We start from the raw sequence: 14426 nt of genomic DNA on the forward strand, positions 1-14426 counted from the left end.
TCACCACTGCACTCCAGCCTGGGCGACAGAGTGAGACTCCGTCTAAAAAAAGAAAAAAAAAAAAAAAAAACAAAAAACCTCAACATGGAAGTTATATATTAGTTCTACGTTTCATTTGCAAGAATTAGTCACAAGGCCTCATTTCAATGCTTGCGCTCTGGGAATTGTCATGGAGTATAAAGATCTTTAGTTGAATACTGGTAATCTATTGCACAATGTTATAAATAGGCAGACGCTGGGGTCCTTTTGCTTAGAGGCAGAAACCAGTGAAGCCAGGATAAATCCCAGGCTCCTGGCAAGAATTATTGGATCATGCAACATACATTGAGGCAAAAAATAAGTGACAAGAGTTATAGATTTACAGGAAGTAAACTGGTTTGTAGATATATATGAAATAAAATGAATGTTTTATTCAGAGTAATTCAGTAAACTGGTGGAATGATAGGCAGTTGTTACAAAAAGCATGGGTATTTGGATTTATTACTTCAGCAGTAGAACAGGTCATGTGCTTTTGTCTTAGTCAGGAATTAGGTTAAAGCCAAAGTAACAATATTAACTTCTTCCCAATGTATTCTAGCTTGAAAGCAAAAATATTATTTTTTAAAAAACATCAAAACTTAATAGATTTCCAAGTACCTAGCCATGTCTCTTTTGAGCAGGATGGCTTATTCCCTTGTATAATCTATCTTTTCTTTAAATTTAAATTAAACTTGCTTGACTGACACTCCAGTTACTATCGTGTCAACACACATTTTTAAAACAATGTCAGCAAAAGGGAAAATAATTTTATATTTCAAAAAACTGAAGACACTTCTGAATCACTAACACTCTTAATAAAGTAAACAGTTGATAGAGAACAAAATTTAAACAAGAAAACTTCTAGTTTCTCCTGTACTTAATTTTCATAGAAATACATCTAAAGAAATAAAACTTTTAAAATTGCACTTTGTTAATAATTTAGAGTCTGATTCAAAGTTAAAAAAAAAACAACTCTGGCAACTGATTTGTAAACACACAACCATACATTTACACCTTCTTAGATTATTTGAAGAAGACGCATACATTCTTGACATACTGTAACTCATGATGTACCTTCTATTTCACTGCTGTAGTTAACTGATATGCATTTTTTCACTCTTTATAAACTCTTTTAATGTCATTCTATAAGAAAATGATTGCACAATAAGTCCATAAATCTGACTGATCAAGAAAATCTAGTCATAAAAATTATTTAAAATATCTTAAGATTATGAAATGTTCACCCTATGTTAGGTAGGGATATACACTGCTAATCCCAACAGATAGGAGACTAAGGATATTTATAAATGTCCTTTTTATTTTATTTTATTTTATGTTTTAGTGATGGAGAAAAGGAGTGGGGTGCTTAGCTTGGGGAAAAGGCATCTTTGTGTACATTTCTGAAATGCTAGAGATAATAGAGGCAGGGAAAGGAAAACAAAGGCATAGCATTTATAGCAAGGTTAAAAAAGATTATCGTACAGGGCTCAAAATACTTAAGACTTGGAATGGAGTACATTGATTTTAGAGCAGACTACACACACAAAAATCAGGGAACTGAGGTTCCTTCATCATATACATAATCTCATTTAATTCCTGTAACAGAGTCTAGTGTACGTGTGGTTAAGAGCACAGAGACTGGAGTTATCACCTAAGTTTAAATTCTGGTCTAGTTAAATGCATTTAAAGAGTGTCTGCATGTCCAAAGTGCATGACTTGGATAATTTACTTAAATTTTCTCTGCCTCAATATTCTTATCTATAAAATGGAGGTGATAGTATCTATATTAAAAAGTATTTGAAAGTTAACACATTTTGACACAGCAACTGGCACAAGAAGTGTATAGCCATTATCTATTAGTATAGTAACTTGTGAAATAGAGAATAGCATAATTCTCAATTTATAAATGAAGAGACTCTCCAGTAAGGTAGTCTTCAAAAAAAAAAAAAAAAAAAAAACCCCTCCAACTATCTAATAAAATCAGGACTTGCAGAACACTCCATACTTTCAGCCTTTCTCTATTATTGTTATTTTCTAACCACTTCGCTTTTCTGTTCCACACACAGACTGTCTTCTTTGGTCCTGGTTCCATAGATCAGGATGCTTTCTTCCCATATCTCTTCATTCCTTCTCATCTACCAAATTTTAGTTCCTGACTTCCCAATCCAAAGAAAAATTCACCCTTCTCCCCTTGCTCTTCAACACCACACCAAAGTCATTTTAAGGGAAAACAAGACACTATTTGGAGCAGCAGTATTGTTGGAGGGTTACCAGGAGGAGATGCATGGCAGAAGCATCATAGTCCCTTACCAAATGCTTTAATCAAAAAAGAATATATCAGTATCACAAGCTGTGAATAATACCAAATTCTGAAAAGTGGTACCAGAATTTAAAATGTTTCCAAGCTACTACGTGTCTCTATCCTTATTAGTGGATTTTTATGTGACCTTTAATTAAAACTTGATCAGATTTTATTTGGATATCTCTTATACAAAAATAATTTTTATGGAATAAGATATAAAATATATGATACACAGTAAAAGGTGAATTTTAATACTTTACCAGTGCAAAGCAAGTAGAAAGTGCTGCTATAAGTCCCTCTAGTACAAAAGACAAAGGATCATATCCAATGCTATATTGTTAAAAGAAACAATTAATAAAGTCCATATGCAATGTGACATCTTGAAGATAAATTATATTATACCAAGTGTAAGTGAAATCATTTTTACACATCTTTAATCGAGAAGAAAACATAATCTCTTTGAGAAACATTCTGATCTCCTCCAACACTTTGATAAGTCATGATTTATTAGGATATCAAAGATGGAAACAAACTACTTTCTTTGAAACTCATTGAAAGCCATAGTAAAAGTCAATTTAGGGAGGAAAGACACATTCAAATTTTTGTAAAATAGAACAATCAAACATTTTTGGAAATAAAAAATAATGTAACGGCAAAATATTGTGAGTGCTTTTAATTTGTTTTTTTTAATTTTGTGGTTACATAGTAAGTATACATATTTATAGGGTACATGAGATGTTTTGATATTGGCATGCTTTTAATAAATTTTGTTTTTTAATTTTGTGGATACATAGTAGGTGCATATTTCTTTTTATTACTTTTGTACTCATTAATTATCCTTATGTCCCCTATGCACCCACCCACTCTCCTTCCTAGCTTCTGATAACCATCCTTATGTTCTCTATGTACATGAGTTCAATCGTTTTGATTTTTGGATCCCATAAATAAAGGATAACATGAGATTTTTATCTTATCGTGCCTTGCTTATTTCAATATAAGGATCTCCATTTCCATACATGTTGTTTTAAATGACAGAATTTCATCTTTTTTTGACTGAATAGTTCTCCTTTGTGTATATGTACCACATATTATATTTTTTAACTTTTATTTTAATAGGTACATGTACAGTTTGTTTTATAGGTAAACTTGTGTCACGGGGTTTGTTGTAAAGATTACTTTTTCACCCAGGTGTTAATCCTACTATCCATTAGTTATTTTTCTGATCGTCTCCCTCCTCCCACCCTTTATCCTCAGGTAGGCCCCAGTGTGTGTTGTTCCCCTCTATGTGTCCATGTGTTCTCATCATTTAGCTCCCACTCATAAGTGAGAACATGCAGTATTTGGTTTTCTCCTACTATGTTAGTTTGCTAAGGATAATGGCCTCCAGCTCTATCTATGTTCCTGCAGAGGTGATGATCTCGTTCTTTTTTATGGCTGCATAGTATTCCATGGTGTATATGTACAACAGTTTTGTTTTAATCCAGTCTACCATTGATAGGCATTTGGGTTGATTTCATGTCTTTGCCACTGTGAATAGTGCTGCAAAGAACATACTAATGCATGTGTCTTCATAATAGAACAATTTATATTCCTTTAGGTATATAACCAGTAATGGATTGCTGGGTTGAATGGTAGTTCTGTTTTTAACTCTTTGAGGAATTGCCACACTGTTTTCCACAATTGTTGAACTAATTTACACTCCCACAATGTATTTCTTTTTTCTGCAAGCTTGCAGTATCAGTTTTTTTTTGGCTTTTTAGTAATAGCCATTCTAACGGATGTGTGATGGTATTTCATTGTGGATTTTATTGGCATTTTTCTAATGATCAGTGATGCTGAGCTTTTCTTCATATGCTTGTTGTCTGCTTGTATGTCTTCTTTTGGAAAGTGTCTGTTCATGTCCTTTGCCCACAATATAATGGGGTTGATTTTTTTTTTTTTCCAAAATAGAAAAAAACTGCTTTAAAATTTACAAAGTGTAGTTTGAAGTCCAGTAGCATGATGCCTCTAGCTTTGTTATTTTTGCTTTGGATTGCCTTAGCTATTAGGATTCGTTTGGTTCCATATACATTTTAAAGCAGTTTTTTCTAGTTTTGTGAAGAATGCCATTATTAGTTTGATAGGTATGAAGTTGAAATAAACTGCTTTGGGAAGTAATGGCCATTTTAATGACAGTCATTCTTTATGTTCTGAGCATGGAATAGTTTTTCATTTGTTTGTGTCATTTCTGATTTTTTTGAGCAGTGTTTTATAGTTCTCCTTATAGAGATCTTTCACCTTCCTGATTAGTTCTATTTCTAGGTATTTAATTCTTTTTGTGGCAGTTGTAAGTGAGATTGCATTCCTGATTTGGATTTCAGCTTGTCTATTGTTGGTATATAGGAATGCTAGACATTTTTGTATGTTGATTTTGTAGCCTGAGACTTTGCTGAAGCTGTTTATCAGCTTAAGGGGCTTTGCGGTCAAGACTATGGGGTTTTCTGGATGAAGAATTATGTCGTTTCTAAAGAGGAATAGTTTGACTTCCTCTATTTCTATTTGAATGCTCTTTATTTCTTTCACTTGCCTAATTGTTCTGGCCGGGTCTTCTAATACTACATTGGATAGGAATAGTGAGAGAGGGCATTTTTGTGTGGGTTTTCAAAGAGAGCGCTTCCATCTTTTACCCATTTGTTATGATTGTGGCTGTGGGTTTGTCACAGATTAATCTTATTATTTTGAGATCTGTTCCTTTAACAACTAGTTTATTGAGAGTTTTTAACCTTGAGGACTTACTGAATTTTATCAAAAGCCTTTTCTGTACCTGATAAGACTATCATGTGATGTTGTTTTTAGTTCTGTTTATGTGATGAATCACGTTTATTGATTTATGTATGTTGAAAGAAACTTGCATCCTAGGGTTAAAGCCTATTTAATAATAATGGATAAGATTTTGAATGTGGTGCTGGATTCGGATTTGAGTATTTTGTTGTTGATGATGAGAATTTTTGGATTGATATTCATCAAGGATATTGGCCTGAAGTTTTCTTTTTTGTTGTGTCTCCTCTTGGTTTTGGTATCATGATGATGCTAGCCTCATAGAATGAGTTTAAGAGGAGTCCCTCCTGTTCAATTTTTTGGAATAGTTTTAGTAGGAATGGTACTAGAACTTCTTTTTAAAAGTAGAATTTGGCTCTGAATCCGTATACTCTTGAGGTTTTAATTTTCTTGGTAGGCTATTTATTACTGACTCAATTTGGAAGCTTGTTATTAGTGTGTTTAAGGAATTAATTTCTTCCTTGTTCAGTCTTGAAAGAGCGTATATGTCCAGGAATTTATTCATTTCTTCTATATTTTCTAGTTTGTGTACATAGAGATATTCACAATAAAATCTAATGGTTATTTGTATTTCTGTGGGATCAGTTGTAATATTCCCTTTGTCATTTATAATTGTGCTTATTTGGATCATCTCTCTTTTCTTCTTTATAAATATAGCTAGTGGTCCATCTATCTCATTAATTTTTTCACAAAACCACCTCCTATATTCATTCATCTTTTGAATTTTTTTCTGTCTTAATCTCCTTTAGTTCAGCTCTTATTTTGGTTATTTCTTGTCTGATGCTAGCTTTGGGGTTGATTTGCTCTTGGTTCTCTAGTTCTTTTAGGTGTAATGTGAGGTTGGTAAACTGAGATCATTCTAACTTTTTGATGTGGGCATTTGGTGCTGTAAATTTCCTTTTCAACACTTCCTTAGCTGTGTCCTAGAAATTCTATTGTATCTTTGTTGTATTTTTGTTCTCATTAGTTTCAAAGAATTTCTTGATTTTTGCCTTAATTTTATTATTTATTCAAAAGTCACTCAGTAGGAGGTTGTTTAATTTCTGTAAAAGTATATGGTTTTGAGCAGTTTTCTTAGTCTTGATATCTAATTATACTGTGCTGTGGCCCAAGAGAGTGTTTGTGATTATTTCTGTTCTTTTGTATTTGCTAAGGATTGACTGATGTCCAATTAAGTGGTCACTTTTAGAGTATGTGCCATGTGGCAACGAAAAGAAGTATATTCTGTTGTTTTTGGGTGGAGAGTTCTGTAGATGTTTGCCAGGTCCATTTGATCCAGTGATGAGTTCAGGTCCTGAATATATTCATTTTCCGCTTTGGTGATCTTTCCAATACTGTAAAGTGGGGTGTTGACGTCTCCCACTGTTATTGTGTGGGAGTCTAACTCTCTTTGAAAGTCTGTAAGTAGTTGCTTTATGATTCTGGGCTCTCCTGTGTTGGCTGAATATACATTTAGGGTAGTTAGATCTTCTTGTCGACTTACCGTACTATTATGTAATGCCCTTCTTTATCTTTTGTGATCTTTGTTGGTTAAAATCTGTCTTGTCTGAAATTAGGATTTCAACACCTGTTTTTTCTCTGTTTTCTATTTGCCTGGTAGGTTTTTCTCCATCTCTTTGAGTCTGTGAGGGTCTTTGCCCATGAGTTGGATCTCTTGAAGACATTATATCATTGGGTCTTCGTTATTTATTCAGCTTGCCACTCTGTGTCTTTTAAATGGGCATTTAACCCATTCACATTTATGATTAGTATTGATATGTGTAAATTTGATTCTGTCATCATGATGTTAGCTGGTTGTTATGCAGACCTGTTTATGTGGTTGTTTTATAGTTTCACTGATCTGTGTACTTAACTGTGTTTTTGTAGTGGCTGGTAATGGTCGCTGGATTATAGGGTTTCTGCTGAGAGGTCTGCTCTTAGCATAATAGGCTTCACTTTGTAGGTGACCTGATCTTTCTCTCTGGTCGCTTTTAACATATTTTCCTTCATTTTGATTTTGGAGAATCTCATGGTTATGCATCTTGGGGATTATCTTCTTGTGTAGATTCTTTCAGGGGTTCTTCATATTTTCTGAATTTGACTGTTGGCCTCTCTAGTGAGGTTGGGGAAGTTTTCATGAACAATATCCTGAAATATGTTTTCCAACTTGTTTGCTTTCTCCCTGTCTCTGTCAGAGATGCCAGTGATTCATAGATTTGGTCTCTATACATAATCCCATATTTTTCAAAGGTTTTGTTCATTCCTTTTCATTCTTTTATGTTTATTTTTGTCTGACTGTCTTATTTCAGAGAATGAGTCTTTAAGTTCCAACTTTCTTTCCTCAGCTTGGTCTATTCTGCTGTTAATATTTGCCATTGCATTGTTAAATACTTGTAGTGTGTTTTTCATATCTATCAGGTGAGTTAGGTTCTCTGTTTATACTAGCTATTTCATCAGTCAGCTCCTGTATTTTTTAGTATGTGTGATTCTTAGTTTCCTTTATTTGGGTTTTGTCGTTCACCTGAATCTCAATGATCTTCATTCCTATCCATAATCTGAATTTCATTTCTGTCATTTCAGTCAACTTAGCCTTGTTAAGAACACTTTTTGGAAATCTGAAGGGGTCTTTGGGAGAACATAAGACACTGGTCATCTGGATTGCCTGAGGTTTTGCATTGGTTCTTTGTCATCTCTGTGTGGGGGAGTTCCTTTAACTGCAGTGCAGATTGAGTACAGTCAATAGACTTCTTTTCTGGATATTTTCACAGGGCTGAAGCTTAGGGAAGGGTTTTTATTTGTAACTGACTTCTTGTCTTTGGTTTCACAAGGGGGTGTGTTAGCAAGGTTATTTTGGTGTTGTTGAAGCTTTGGGGTGTGATCCAGTAGTTGGTGCTTAGGTGTAGTGGTCAGTAGGTAGGTTCTTACTTAGTGGTGGCTCCCCTGTATTTTTTCTCACTTGCAATCATGTTCCCTCACAATGTTCTAAAAGTGTGGGCTCCTCTCCCACTTGAGTGCTGGCTGTAGATCATGGCTTAGCACTCTCAGGCTGCCTGCTTTAGCTCTGGGGTGATTTCAGTGTTCATGTTCCCTGTCCAACTTGGAGGCAGCAGAGGAAGGGACCTTACTACTGGTTGTGGTTCTCACTTTTCTGTTTATTTAAGATGTATCATTACATTGTTTATTTGAAGTTTTTCCTCCTTTTTATTTTAGGCACTACTATCTATAAACTTTCTTCTTAGTACTGCTTTTGCAGTAACCCCTAGGTTTTTGTACAGTTTGCATTCATTGCATGGAGCTCATTGTATGTTTGTTCGTTTGTTCCTCTTGCTGCTTTTAGAAATTTTTTTTTTTTTTTTTTTTAATCCTTGGTTTCTGGAAGTTTAACTGTTAAATGCCTTATCATTTGTTTCAAGAAATTGTTTTTAATTTTCTTAAGTTGTTCATTGAAACATTGGTCATTCAAGAGTATTTTGTTTGATTTCCATGTATTGTATACTTCCCAAAATTCTTCTTGTTATTAACCTCTAGTTTTATTCTATCGTGGTCAGAAACAAATGCTTGATATTATTTCAGTTTTTGAATGTTTTAAGACTTGTTTTGTGACCTAACGTAAGTTCTGTTCTTGAAAATGATTTATATGTGCTGAGGAAAAGAATGTGCATTCTGCAGCTCTTGAATAAAAACTTCTGTACATATCTGTTAGATACATTTGGTCTATAGTGACGATTAGGTCCAATGTTTCTTTGGTGATTCCCTGGAAAATCTGTCCAATTCTAAAAGTAGGTTGTTGATATCTACAGCGATTATTGGATTTTCATTTATCTCTCCCTTTTCCTCTAATAATATTTGTTTTGTATATCTAGGTGCTACAATGTTGGTTGCATATATATATTTAAAATTGTTTTATCATTTTGCTGAATTGACCCCTTTATCAATATATAGTGATCTTCTTTGTCTCTTCTTATAGTTTTTTGTCTCATAATCTATTTTGTCTTATATGTGTATAATTACTCTTGCTCTTTTTCAATTTCTGTAGACATGGAATATCTTTTTCCATCCCCTTGTTTTCAGTCTATGTGTGTGTTTATTGATGATCTGTGTTTTTGTAGGCAACAGATCAATGGGTCCTGTTTATTCTTTCATTCAGCCATTCTTTGTCTTTGTATTGGAGAATTTAGTCCATTTACATTCAATGTTATTATTGATAAGCATAGACTTACTCCTGCCATTTTGTTATTTATTTTCTGGTTGTTTGTGGTCTTTTCCTTCTTCTTTCTTTCCTTTTTGTATTATTAGTGAAGGTAATTGTATCTGGTGATTATGATTTATTTTCTTGTTTATTATTGTTTTTGAATCCGTTGTATTACTTTGGTTTGAGGTTACCATGAGGCTTGCAAATACTATCTTATAACCTATTATTTTAAGCTAATAACAATTAAAGACTTCTTGCATGAACAAACAAGCAAAAAAATTATAAAAACTCTAAGCCTTGACATACTTCCTCTGCTTCTTTTTACCTTTTTTTTGTTTCTATGTATATCTTGTACTCTCTCTGTTATGAAACATTATTGCAGTTATTATTTTTGATTGGTTTATTGTTTAGTCTTTCTACTTAGGATAAGAGTAGTTTACACACCACAATTACAGTGTTATAATATTCTGTGTACTGACTATTACCTATGAGTTTTGTACCTTCAGATGATTACTTACTGCTCAGTTAACATCCTTTTCTTTCTGCTTGGTGTACTCCCTTTCACATTTCTTGCAGAATAGGTCTGGTGTTGGTGAAACCCCTGAGCTTTTGTTTGTCTGGGAAGCATTTTATTTCTCTTTCATATTTGAGGGATATTTTCACTGGCTATGCTATTCCTACATAAAAGTTTCTTTGTACTGCAGTACTTTAAGTATGTTATGACACTTTCTCCTGGCCTGTAAGTTTTCCACTGGAAAACCTGCTGCCAGGCATGTTGGAGGTCCATTGTATGTTACTTGCTTTATTTTTGTTTTTGATTTTTCTCTTTCTGCTTTTAGAATCCTTTCTTTATCCTTTGTCTTTGGAAGTTTGAGTATTAAATGACTTAATGTAGTCTTCTTTGGATTAAATCTGCTTGGTGTTTCATAACCTTCTTTTACTTGGATACTGATATCTTTCTCTAGATTTGGGAAGTTCACTGCCATTATTATTCCTTTGAATAAACTTTGTAGCCCTATCTCTTTCTCTGCCTTGTTTTTAAGGCAAATAATTCTTACATTGACCCTTTGGATAATATTTTCTAGATCCCATAGTTGTGCTTAATTGTTTTTAAATCATTTTTTCCTTGCTTTCTTTGTGTATTTTAAAATAGCCTTTCTTTAAGCTCAATATTTTCTCTACTTGATCAATTCTGTTATTAAAAGACTTTGATTTATTCTTTAGGCATTTTTCAGCTCCAAAATTTCTTCTTGAGTTTATTTAATGATTTCAATCTCTTTGTAAAATTTAAATTTATCTGATAGAATTTTGAATTCCTTTCCTGTGTTATCTTGACTTTCTTTGAGTTTACTCTACACAGCTATTTTGAATTCTCTGCCTGAAATATCACATATCTGTTTTGTCCACAATCAGTCCCTGGTGACTTACTTACTTCATTTGGCGAAGTCATGTTTTCCTGGATGGTATTGATGCTTGTGGATACTCATTAGTGTCTGGGCAGTGAAAAGTTAGGTGTTTATTATAAATTTCAACATCTGGGCTTGTTTGTACTTGGCTTTCTTAGGAAGGCTTTCCAGTATTTGAAAGGACTTGGGTGTTGAGCTCTAAGCTGTATCTGCTTTAGGGAGTGCCCAAGCCCAGTAACATTGTGGTTCTTGTAGGTTCATAGAGGTACCTCCTTGACGGTCTTTGATAAGATCTAGGAGAAATATCTGGATTACCAGGCAGAGACTCTTGTTCTCTTCCCTTACTTTCCCTCAAACAGTTTCTCTCTCTCAGTTCAGAGTCACCTAAAGCTGAAGGTGGAGTGGCACAGCAGCCCTGTGGTCACCACCAGTATGCCTTTTCTGGGTCAGACCTGAAGCTAGAATAACACTGGGTCTCACCCAAGACCTGCTGTAACCACTCCATGGCTACTGTTTATGTTTGCTTGAGGCCCTGGGGCTCTACAATCAGCAGGTGGCAAAGCCAGTCAGGCCTGTGCCCATCCCTTCAGGGGGCGATTGCCCCCAGGCCTTGTTTGGGTGCAGAGGTGCCATCTGGGAGTCAAGGACTGTAATCAAAAGCCTTAGAAATCTACCTAGTGTTCTATTGTACTGCAACTGAGCTGACACGCACATCACAAGACACAGTCCTTCTCACTCTTTCCTTCCCCCAAAGGCAGAGTAGCCTCACCCCATATCCACCACCACAGGCCACAGGGAGTACTGCCAGACTACTGCCAATGCTTCCTTAAGGACCAAGGGCTCTTAATTCCGCTTATGAATGCTGCCTAGCTTGGGACTCACCTTTTATGTCAGTGAACTCCCATCCGGTCCAGGGCACAGCCACAAATGCCATCCATGAGTCATGACCTGAAATTGGGGACCCCAAGAGCCTGCTTAGTTATCTACTTCACTGTGGCTGAGCTTGTACCTAAGGTGCAAGATAAAGTCCCCTTTACTTTTTCCTTTGCTTTTGTCAAGCAAAGGGATTTTCATCCCATAGACACCACAGTTGGGAATGTGCTGAGTCTTACCTGAAGCCAATAAGTCTCAGAGGCTTACCAAAGACACTCAGCACAGTGCCTGGGTATAGCTGCTGGTTTTGGGGGGCCCAAGGGTTTTTCAGTTAGCAGGTGATGAATGCTGTCAGGAATGGGTCTTCCCTTTCAAGGTACCAGGTTTCCTTTTACCCCAGGGTGTGTCTAGAAATGTTGTCCAGGAGTTGGGTCCTAGAATGGGAGTCTCACAATTCCGTCCAGTGCCTTAGCCTTCTGCAGCTGAGCTGTATCCAAGATGCAGGACAAAGTCCTTCACACTTTCTTTCCTCTGCTCTCATCAAGTGGAAAGAAGGGATCTTTTCTGGAACCAGAAGCTGTGCAGTTCGAGGTTAGGGAAGGGTTGATGTCAGTACTCTCTTAGTTACCCCAGCTGGTGCCTCAGTTGGTCCCATGGCCCCAAGTCCACTGCCTCTAAGCCCATTTCAGGTCTAGGACTCACCTAAGAATTGCAGTCTTTATGAGCCAGACTGCCTTTCAAGTTTACTTCGAGACCCAGAGAACTTTAGCCCTTGGTGGCAAGGTCTGTGGGAACTCAAGTTCTGACTGCTGGGATCTATGATTCTGCTCTGGATAGGGTAGTTTATATGCTGCCTTAGTGTGTGGGCCCCAGTGTAGTTTGGTCTAGTTTTCCTTTATGCTCTAATACTGAGTTCAACACCTCACAATTGCTGTATTCTCCCTCCTTCAGTGCCAGAGACACTCAGCACCATGTTGCCGCTGTCTAAGGGTGGGAAAGGGGTGGCATCCACCTTCAAGACTGTTTTTTCTCCCTCTTCAGTGCCTTTTTCAGAGAAAGAAGTTAAAACCAGATACTAGGAGGGCTCAGCTAATTTTTTATTCTTATGAAGATGTTCTTTTTGCGTGTAGATAGTTGTTAAATTGGTGTCCTTGCTGGGGGAGATGATTGGTGGACCTTTCTATCCCACTATCTTGCTCCTTCTTTGTGAATGTTATTTTTGAAATTACATCACATGTGCAATGAATTTAACTGTATTTAATAGTCTTTTCTTTATGTATAAGTACTTAGAAAAGAGGCAGGTGGAACACCTTGAAAGATAGAAAATAGCAAATAACCTGGGAATTTATCCAGAGTAATCACTGAGTTTTTACCCAAGTGTGAGCTTGATATTGTGTTGGTTTATTTCCTCTGGCCCGAACCTTTGCACACAGAATTGGATATTTCCCTTGTAATGCTGAATGTGATTCTAAAATTTAAGGACATTTTATTTTTTTATGTTTTTTGATGCCACATAGAACCTGCAAATATAACTACCTCAGCTGTTGCAAGACAGAACTAAAGGGCCATGACTTTCAAGGATAAGGGAAACTTGGGTGAGTTATATAAAGTGTATGAGAAAAACATGTAAGTCTTCAACATGGCAGCTTTCTAGAAATTTCAATGGTAATTTGATTTTAGGTGGTTTCTACATTGGATTTTAGACTAAGAATTTCCAAAAAATAATAAATAAAAAATAATTTTGCTTAGTTATTTGATTACCAAGAGTAATTTTGATGATAAAGCTGACTCTCCCAAAATTACCGCCATCATAGAATTTAAAAAGAAGAGTAACTCCTCTTTAGTTATAGCAACTACCATCATTATATTTCATTATAATGAATATTTGCTAAACCAGTTCATGTGTTAGGTGCTATAATTCTGCTCAGAACTCCAATATCTTGAAAGAAGAATAAAATGCAATATTATGTTTCACTTTATTATCTTCATTAGTTGTTTTACTTGAGCCTATATTTCTGGTGAATATTATATAATGTTGTGTTATATTATTTTATTTTTATTTTTTGTATTCCAGTTTCTTTAACATTGCCCAAACATGTTTCTTTTGTACTTTCATGTGTATATTTCACATTTACATAAGCTGGCATAATCTAAGGGAAGAAAAAAACATTTTTTAAAGGTATTTAGTTCAGTGTATCAATGCATAGTTCTGCCAATACAGATTTTTATAATGTGTGTATTTTTTAAAAATTTTATTCTTAGCAGTGTTTCCCCATAACATTGAAAAATGTTATATTTTGCAAATTCTATGCTATTTTATCAATGCAGTCTTGTAATATAACATAATTCTGTAGGTGCCATGATGGTTTTGAAGGAGATTAATTTATTTCCTCAGACTCCAAAATATCAGGTTGACTATCAATCAGATTTGAACTGGCTGGAGATGTACTAGGCTGCTAAAATCAGTTTACCAGGTCTACTTCATTGTTGAGTAGTTTCCATTTTGACATATTGAAGAATATTAATGAAATCAGTGTAATGATAATAAATCATTTAACAATCCTTTAGTATTACATTGTACTGTATAGTAACAAAATCACACTTAATAGCATTTACATGCTTAAATAAATTTGGAAATCATGCCAACTATAATTTCTAATTCAGAATAAATTTGAATAAGGAATAAATTTTCATAGAGTACATATGAAAAGTATTAAATTGTGCTATTATTATCTGAACACTTGGTTTTACTTACTGTCTTTATTACCTTAATGATTAAAAGGTGTTAATAAAAGAAAACACATATTTCTCCCCAATGCAATATATTTCTTTCCTTATT

At 35.0% G+C, this 14426-nt stretch overlaps 1 long non-coding RNA gene across 1 annotated transcript; it reads right to left on the reverse strand.

The window, feature by feature from the left end:
• Positions 1–10857: 10857 nt before the first annotated feature.
• LOC108515903 (uncharacterized) lies at positions 10858–12395 on the reverse strand. The gene is made up of 3 exons (XR_001881668.1): positions 11827–12395; positions 11597–11662; positions 10858–11007 (listed from the first exon to the last, which is right to left on the reverse strand). It is a non-coding gene; the product is annotated as an uncharacterized LOC108515903 (long non-coding RNA).
• Positions 12396–14426: the final 2031 nt, after the last annotated feature.

Source organism: Rhinopithecus bieti, unplaced genomic scaffold (genome assembly GCF_001698545.2).
Source record: "Rhinopithecus bieti isolate Rb0 unplaced genomic scaffold, ASM169854v2 scaffold_35921, whole genome shotgun sequence".
In the NCBI taxonomy this organism is placed as follows: Eukaryota; Metazoa; Chordata; class Mammalia; order Primates; family Cercopithecidae; genus Rhinopithecus; species Rhinopithecus bieti.